This window comes from Dasypus novemcinctus, chromosome X (genome assembly GCF_030445035.2).
Source record: "Dasypus novemcinctus isolate mDasNov1 chromosome X, mDasNov1.1.hap2, whole genome shotgun sequence".
NCBI lineage: Eukaryota > Metazoa > Chordata > Mammalia > Cingulata > Dasypodidae > Dasypus > Dasypus novemcinctus.
In genome coordinates, this window is record NC_080704.1 from 129639732 (window position 1) to 129648489 (window position 8758).

Genomic DNA, 8758 nt, shown 5'->3' on the forward strand with positions numbered 1-8758 from the left:
GCTTAGCCCATACTGAGCACTGGCTCACCTCCAGTTTGGTCATGCTTACACATGACCCTACCCTCCAGCCATTGTTGATTGACGCTTGACAGGACATCAAACACAAGTTGGTCCAATTGGGCTCTCCCTCCCATGGGCTTGCTGTTGGGATTCAGAGATTCCCATCCATTTCCATTGGTAGTCTTCCTGAGGATTGAGAGGTGGCCATGTTGGACGATATATTCAGAGAACCAGAGGAAGCAGTTCTGCCAGGAGGGACCAGAGGGAAGTGGACATGCAGAAAGAAGCTGAGGAAGAGACTGAGGCTCAGAGAACAGCCTGCCTGGCTTCCCAATGGCTTTCAAGGTCCTGGTTCAGATTTCTCTTGAAACCTGGCTACGCACTGCCCTTGGGTTCCATGAGACACCTCACACCTCTGAAAGCTTGTGTTAAAGTTTCCTCTTTTGCTTAAAAAAATCAACAAGGGGAGGGGCAAGATGGGCAGCTGAGTAAGGAGATCCAAGAGTCAGCTCATCCTACAGGGCAGTTAGTAATCACCCAGAGCCATCCAAAACACCTGCTTGGGGGGCCCAGGAGACCAGAAGAGCATCCTGCAACATCCTTGAAAGAATGGAAGGAGAAGACTGCCCATCTGCAGTGAAGTTGCATGAACAGAGCATTTCATGGTGCAGAGGCCAGTGCCCATCCTCCACTGGTGGAACAAGCTGCCTCGGAGTTATTCTGTGGCTGTGGCTCAAGTTGCAAGCTCCATTTCCCAAAAACAGGGGAGGAAGAGACAGCTGGCCATGGACTTCGCTACTGATTAGTAAATTAGGCTGGCTAAAGTATAATCCTAAGACAGGGGAAGGTTTAACCTGATCAAGTTGGAAAGAGGTGGTAGCGGCCATTTTAAATCTGCCCCCAGCATGAGGGGATTTGGGCCTGACTGAAAATCACAGTGACGGTAGGGACAGGTTTCTTTCCACCCAGATGGGATTGCAGCCTTAGCCTAGGCTCCAGCCCCACCTCTGGCAGGGAGGAAGCTGGGGAAAACTGCACCAGCCTCTCCGGGTGACTGTGGGTGATTTCAGCTGATACAGACTGAATAGTTGGACACCTGGGGCACCATCACTGTTCCCCAGTAGGATAGGAGAGGAGTTGTGTTTCCTTGGCCTCTGTGGCCAAATACAGGTGCTTTCAGTCTGGTGTGATAAGCACCTTCAATTCCATCTCTACCTCTCCACCCCCATAGGATAGGAGGGGGTGGTATTTCCTCAGCCTCTCTTGGAAACTGCAGGTGCTTTCAGCCCACACAGACTGAATAGTTGGATACTTGTAGCTCCATACCTGCCCCCAAGTAAGGTAGAAGTGTTTCCTCAGCCTTTCCAGGCAACAGCAGGCACTATTAGCCTGCACGGACTGGACTGTTGGTTGCTTGTGGATCTACCCCCACCCAATAGGATAGGAAGGAGCTGGTGTTTCCTCAGCACCTCGGAAAACAGCAGGCACTTTTGGCCTATTGGTACTGGACTGCTGGGTACCTGTGGTTCCATCCCCACTTCCTAAAGGGCAGAAGGGACAGTAGTCCCTCAGCTTCTCACAGCAACTGCAGGCATATTTGGCCCACATGAATTAGATTGTTGGGTACTCCAGAGGTTCTCCCCTCCCTTGGCAGGGGAAGAGGGGGGTTGGTTCTACATCATTCTACTTGGGAAACTGCAGTCATTTTGGACCTACAGGGCATAGACTGTGGCCCACACCTATAGCTCATTCCCTGCTCCAGGAATGTGAGGAAGGGGCATGAAGCATCATCATTCTGTCAGGGCAACTATAGATGGTCTTGGCCTTCACGACTTGAATTATTACACATGGCTGCCGCTCTGTCCCTACCCCTGGCAGAGGAGAACGCTTCATTGGTCCCTGGGACAACGTAGGCAGCTTCACCCTCCACAGCTTACAGTATCAACTATGACCTTGGCTCCTACTGTAAAACCACTGAAGGAGAAAAGAAAAGAAAGCCCTAAACTACAGACAGAAATTGCACCCAGAATAAATACATCTAGTAAGCCAGATGCCAAGACACCAAGAAAAAATTACAATCCATACCAAGAAACAGGAAGATACAGCCCACTCAAATGAACAAGATAAGCCTCCAGATGACATAAAGGAGTTGAGACAACATATCATAGATGTTGAAATAAATCTCCTTAAATTTAATGAGATGGCTGAAGAGATTAAGAATATTAAGATGACACTGGGTAACCACAAAGAACTTGAAAGCATACATAGAAAAAGAGCAGAACTTATGGGAATGAAAGGCACAATAAATGAAATAAAAAATACACTGGAGACAACCAGCAAGATGGCAGTGGAGTAAGGAGCTTCTTGAGTTAGCTCCTGCTACAGGGCAGTTAATAAACAACCAGCACTATCTGGAGCTAGCTGAAGCACCAGAAGGTCAGAAGAGCATCCTGCAACAAACTTGAAGGAATGGAAGGACGAGACCATCCATCTGCAGAGAAGACTCCTATATAGAGCACTCCATGCCCCAGAGGCTGGTGCCCATCCTCCACTGGAGGCGCAAGCCACCTTAGGAGCTGTTCCATGGCTGGAATTGAAAGCTCCACTTCCCAAAAATGGGGGAGGAAGAAACAGTTGGGCACCAACTTCAGCTACTGATGAGTAAATTCAGTGGGTTAAAGCATAATCCTGAGAGCAGCTAAAATTTGAGCCTGTCCAAGTCAGAAAGAGGCCAGTAGCTGCCATCTTAAATCTGCGCCTGGCACAATGGGAAGCAGTGTGGACTGAAAATCACAGTGCTGGTGGGGACCAGCTTCATTCCATCCAGATCAGATTGCAGCTCTAGCCTGTGCCCTAACCCCACCTCCAGCAGGGAGGAAGCTGCGGGGACCTGCACCAGCCACTCCAGGAAATTACCTGCCAAGCCATGGAAGCCAGTGATTATCCTACTCTAGCTGCACGAGCTGCCCCAGGAGCTATTCTGTGGCTGGAATTGGAAGCTCCATTTCCCAAAAACAGGGGAGGAGGATATGGTTGGTTCCCGATTTTGGCTACTGATTGATAGACATGGCTGTCTAAGATATAACCTGGGAACAGTTGGGGTGTGAATCTTCCCAATTCAGAAAGAGGCTAGTGGCCACCATTTTTACTCTGCCCCCAGCCTGAGGGGAAGACTGGCTGACCAAAAATCACAGTGATGGTAGGAACCAGTTTCTTTCACCCAGATTGGCCTGTAGCCCTAGACTAGGCTTAAGCTCTGCCTCTGGCAGGGAGGAGGCTAGCAGGCCCTGCAGCAACCTATCCAGGTAACTGCAGATACCTTTGGCTGGCACAGACTGAAAATCGGAAGTCTACTGGGCCAACTGTGTTCATCTTGCACCCGTACTGCATAGACTCCTGGCCACACCTGCAATCTCATCCCTGTTCTAGGCAGGGAAGAAAGGGGCATGAAGCTTCATCAGTCTCTCTGAGCAACTACAGTCTAGGCCTGCACGACTTGGATTATTCCACACAGCTGTGACTCTATCCCTACCCCTGGCAAAGGAGAAAGTTGGAAGAAGCTTCATTGGTCCCTGGTGCAACGAGGGCAGCTTGAGCCTCCACAACTTACAGCACCAACTACATGCTTGGCTCATACTGCACAACAAGCAAGGGAGAAAGGGCAGGAAGCCCTAAACTAAAGAGAAAAACTGCACCCAGAAAAAATACTCTAGTAAACCAGATGTGAAGACAACAACAAAAAATTACAATTCACACCAAGAAACAGGAAGATAAGGCATAGTTAAAGGAACAAGAGAAGCCTCCAGATGACATAAAGGAGTTGAGACAACTAATCACAGATGTTTAAACAAATCTCCTTAATAAATTCAATGAGATGGCTAAAGAGATTAAGGATATTAAGAAGACATTGGATGAACGCAAAGAAGAATTTGAAAGCATACAGAGAAAAATAGCAGATCTTATGGGAATGAAAGGTGCAATCAATGAAAATTTAAAAACATTGGAATTATATAATAGCAGATTTGAGGAGGCAGAAGAAAGGATTGGTGAGCTTGAAGAAATGGCCTCTGAAAGTTAACCAACAAAAGAACAGAAGAAGAAAAGAATGGAAAAAATTGAACAAGGTCTTGGAACTAAATGACAGCAAAAGACATGCAAACATACATGTTACAGGTGCCCCAGAAGTAGAAGAGAAGGGAAAAGGGGCAGAAGGAATATTTGAAGAAATAATGGTAGAAAATTTCCCAACCCTATTGAAGCACATAAATATCCTTGTCCAAGAAGCACAATGTACTCCCATCCAAAAAAATCCAAATAGACCAACTCCAAGACACATACTCATCAGAATGTCAAATGCCAAAGAAAAAGAGAATTCTGAGAACAGCAAGAGAAAAGCAATGCATAATATATAAGGGATATCCAATAAGATTAAGTGCTGATTTCTCACCAGAAACCATGGAGGCAAGAAGACAGTGGCCTGATATATTTAAAATACTACAAGAGAAAAACTTCCAGCCAAGAATCTTATATCAAGCAAGAATGTCTTTCAAAAACGAGAGTGATGGAATCTAAGCCCCTCTTGATATAGATGTGGAGTGGACACAACCATTCCAGGGTCCACAGGATGGAGGAATAGAGTATGGATTAGAGTGGACTTACTGATATTCTATTCAGGAACTATTGTGATTAGTAATCAAAGAAAATGTAGCAATGATTTGGAGAAAGTGGCCATGGTAGCTGCTGAGGGTAGGGAGTGGAAAGAAGAGACGTGATGTGGGGGCATTTTCAGGACTTGGAGCTGTCTTGGGTGGTACTGCAGGGACAGTTACCAGACATTGCATGTCCTCCCATGGCCCACTGAGTGGACTGGGGGAGAGTGTAAATTATAATGTGGACTGTTGACCATGTGATGCAGCAGTGCTCAGAGATGTATTCACCAAGTGCAATGAATGTCCCATGATGATGGAGGAGGTTGTTGTTATGGGAGGAGTCAGGTGAGGGGGGTGGGGGGTATATGGGGACCTCATATTTTTTTAATGTAACATTAAAAAAATAAAGTCAAAGGCCATTTCATTAAAAAATAAATAAATAAATAAAAGGGGAAAAAAGAAGAAAATGAGGGTGAAATTACAATATTCACAGATAAACAGAAACTGAGAGAATTTCTAACCAAGAGACCAGATTTTCAGGAAACACTAAAGGGTGTGTTAGAGGCTGAAAAGAAAAGACAGGACAGAGGAGCCTAGAAGAGAGTCTAGAAATGAAGATTATATCAATAAAAGTAACCAGAAGCATTAAAAGAGTGATGAAAATAAAATATGACAGATAAAACTCAGATAGTCAGGAATAAACTTAACCAATGATGCAAAGCACTTGTATTCAGAAAACTGCAACTCAATGTTAAAAGAAATAAAAAATGGCCTAAATAACTGGAAGAATATTCCATGCTCATGGATTGGAAGACTAAATATCATTAAGATGTCAATTCTACTCAAATTGATATACAGATTTAATACAATCCCGATAAAAATTCCACCAGTGTTAAAGAAAAAATTGAAAACACGATCATTAAATTTATTAGGAAGGAAAAGGAGTCCTGAATAGTCAGAAACATAAAAAGGAAAAGAGAACCCTCATCTCCAGACTGTAAATCATGATACCTAGTTATAGTGGTAAAAACAGCATGGTACTTGCCTAAAGACAGATACAATAGGCCAATGGAACCAAATTTATGGTTCAGAAACAGACCCTCATATATATGGTCAAGTGATTTTTACTAGCCTGTCAAACTCACGCAGCTCAGGCAGAACAATCCATTCAACAAATGGTGCTGAAAGAATTGGATATCCATAGCCGAAAGAAGGAATGAGGACCCCTATCTCACAACTTATCCAAAAATTAACTCAAAATGGATTTAAAAAAAAAAACTAAAAATAAAAGCAAGAACCATAAAACTTCTAGAAGAAATTATTGGAAAATATCTTCAAGACCTGGAGGTAGGTAGTGGATTCTTAAAGGAGATAAGAGGAGGACTGAGTGGACTACTGATGTTTAATGTATGTAGAAGTTTTAATTAACTTTACTGTGAAAGTGTGGGAATGTGTAGTGTGGATGGTAACACACATTGAGTAAAAGCTAGTTCATAAATGGGGATGTGACTGAAAATGGTAGTCTAGTTATGTAAATGGCAATTGATAGAATGCTAGGGAATAATCTAGGAAATGGATAACACAGTAAGCCAAGAGGTGGATGAGAATTGTGGTTGATGGTACAGTGTCCTTTGTTAGCTAGAGCAAATGTATATCATTACTGCAAGGTGGTGGAAATGTGGAGAAGCATGGGACAAATAAGCTGGAGTGACCTATGAACTGTGGTTAGTAGTAATAATATAATATTCTTGCATCTATGAGAAAGATGTACTGTGTTGATATTGAGGCAGTATGGAAAATGTGAGCTAAATGTACACTATGGACATGGTAACAATCAGATGTAACAGACATGGAGGGGGCTAGGTGAGCGGGTTCAATTTTCTGGCCCCCCCCCTTTTTTTTTGAGCTTGGAGGAGCCTATCTACTGGCTTGGGGAGAGCCTGGGAAGAAAGGAGAGCCCTGATACAGAGCCTCATATATACAGTCATATAATATTCAACAAGGCCACCAAACCCACTCAACTGGGAGAGAATGGCCTCTTCAACAAATGGTGCCTGGAGAACTGGATACCATATGTAAAGGAATGAAAAAGGATTACCAACTCACACCTTATACAAATATCAACTCAAGATGAATCAACGACCAAAATATAAGAGCCAAGACCATAAAGACTTTGGAAAGCAATGTAGGGAACCATCTACAAGACCTTGTAATAGGAAATGCTTCATGAACTTCACACCCAAAGCACAAGCAGCAAAAGAACAAATAGATAAATGGGACTTCTTCAAAATTAAAGTTTTTTGCATATCAAAGGAGTTTGTCAAGAAAGTGAAAAGAGAACCTACACAACGGGAGAAAATATTTGGAAAACATATATCTGATAGGAGACTTATATCCTGCATATATAAAGAACTCCTATATCTCGAAAATAAAAAGACAAACGACCCACTTAAAAAATGGGAAAAAGATTTGAACAGACACTTCTCCAAAGAAGAAATACAAATGGCTAAAAAGCACATGAAAAAATGTTCAAAATCACTAGCTATTAGGGACATGCAAATCAGAACTACAATGAGACACCATCTTACTGCCATAAGATTGGCACCTATGAAAAAAACAGAAGACTACAAGTGCTGGAGAGGACGTGGAGGAATGAATACACTCACTCATTGCTGGTGGGAATGCAGAAGGATCCAGCCATTCTGGAGGACAGTTTGGCGGTTTCTCAAAAAACTAGCTATAGATTTGCTATATGACCCAGCAATTCCACTGCTGGGCATATACCCAGTAGAATTGAAAACAAGGACACAAACTGATATATGCACACCAATGTTCATAGCAGCACTATTCACTATTGCCAAAAGTTGGAATCAACCCAAATGCCCAAAAGAGATGAATGGATAAATAAAATGCGGCATACACATACAATGGAATACTACTCAGCCATAAGAACGAATAAAGTACAAATACGTGTGATAACATGGATGAATCTTGAGAACGTTATGTTGAGTGAAGCAACCCAGGCATTGAAGGACAAATACTACATGACCTCACTGATAAGAAATAAGTAAACGAAGCTGTGTCAGAGAGCTAGAGACCGGATGATAGACTTAAAGGAATTTGGGAGGTAGAGGAAAGTTGCGAGCTGACACCCACCTGTGTGAAATCTATGATAAGCTGGAGGTAAGTATTTGTATAGGAAAGGGATAAAATGGGGTCATAGGGATACTTTTGGGTGGTGCTTCATGGGCTTGAGGGGGGATAGGGATGGGAGGATGGGTAAGATGGCTCAAGAAATAGGGAGAGGGTGGGGGGAACATTTGAACATAGGAGATTGTCAGGTATGTGGTTGACTCAGACCAGAAGAATATCTCAACCTACATGTAACATCAGGTGTCAAAAATGCTTTTTGACCTTGAATAAAAGGGGGAAATGGAAAGGTCAAATGAGTTTACATGGCTATGAGTCTCCAAAAAAGAGTCGGGAGTGGACTGGGAAAGAGTGTAAGCTACAATGTAAATCACTATTCATGTGGTGTAGCAGTGCTCCAAAATGTATTCACCAAATACAATGACTGTGCCACGATGATGAAAGAGGTTGTTGATGTCGGAGGAGTGGGGTGAGGGGGGTGTGGGCTATATGGGGACCTCATATTTTTTAATGTAACATTAAATGAATGAGCAGGACTCCATTAAAAAGAACTCCCAAAAGCAAAAAATAAAAAAAAAAATTGAGAATAGTATGAATGACTGTACACCAAAAAACTAGACAATGTAGATGAAATGGAAAAATTCCTAGGAATGTACAAACAACCTACACTGACCCTAGTGGAAACAGAAAATCTCAAAAACCAATCACAAGTAAGTGAAGAGATTGAAACAGTCAGGAAACAACTCCCCAAAATGAAAAGCCCAGGACCAGATGGTTTCACAGGACATTCTCCCAACTATTCAAAGATTTAACACCAATCTTACTCAATCTCTTCCAAAAAGTTGAACAAGAAGGAACACTGCCAAACTCATTCTATGAAGGCAAAATCACCCTAAAATCAAAGCCACATAAAGATATTACATTTCCCTAATGAATATGGATGCAAAAATCCTCAACAA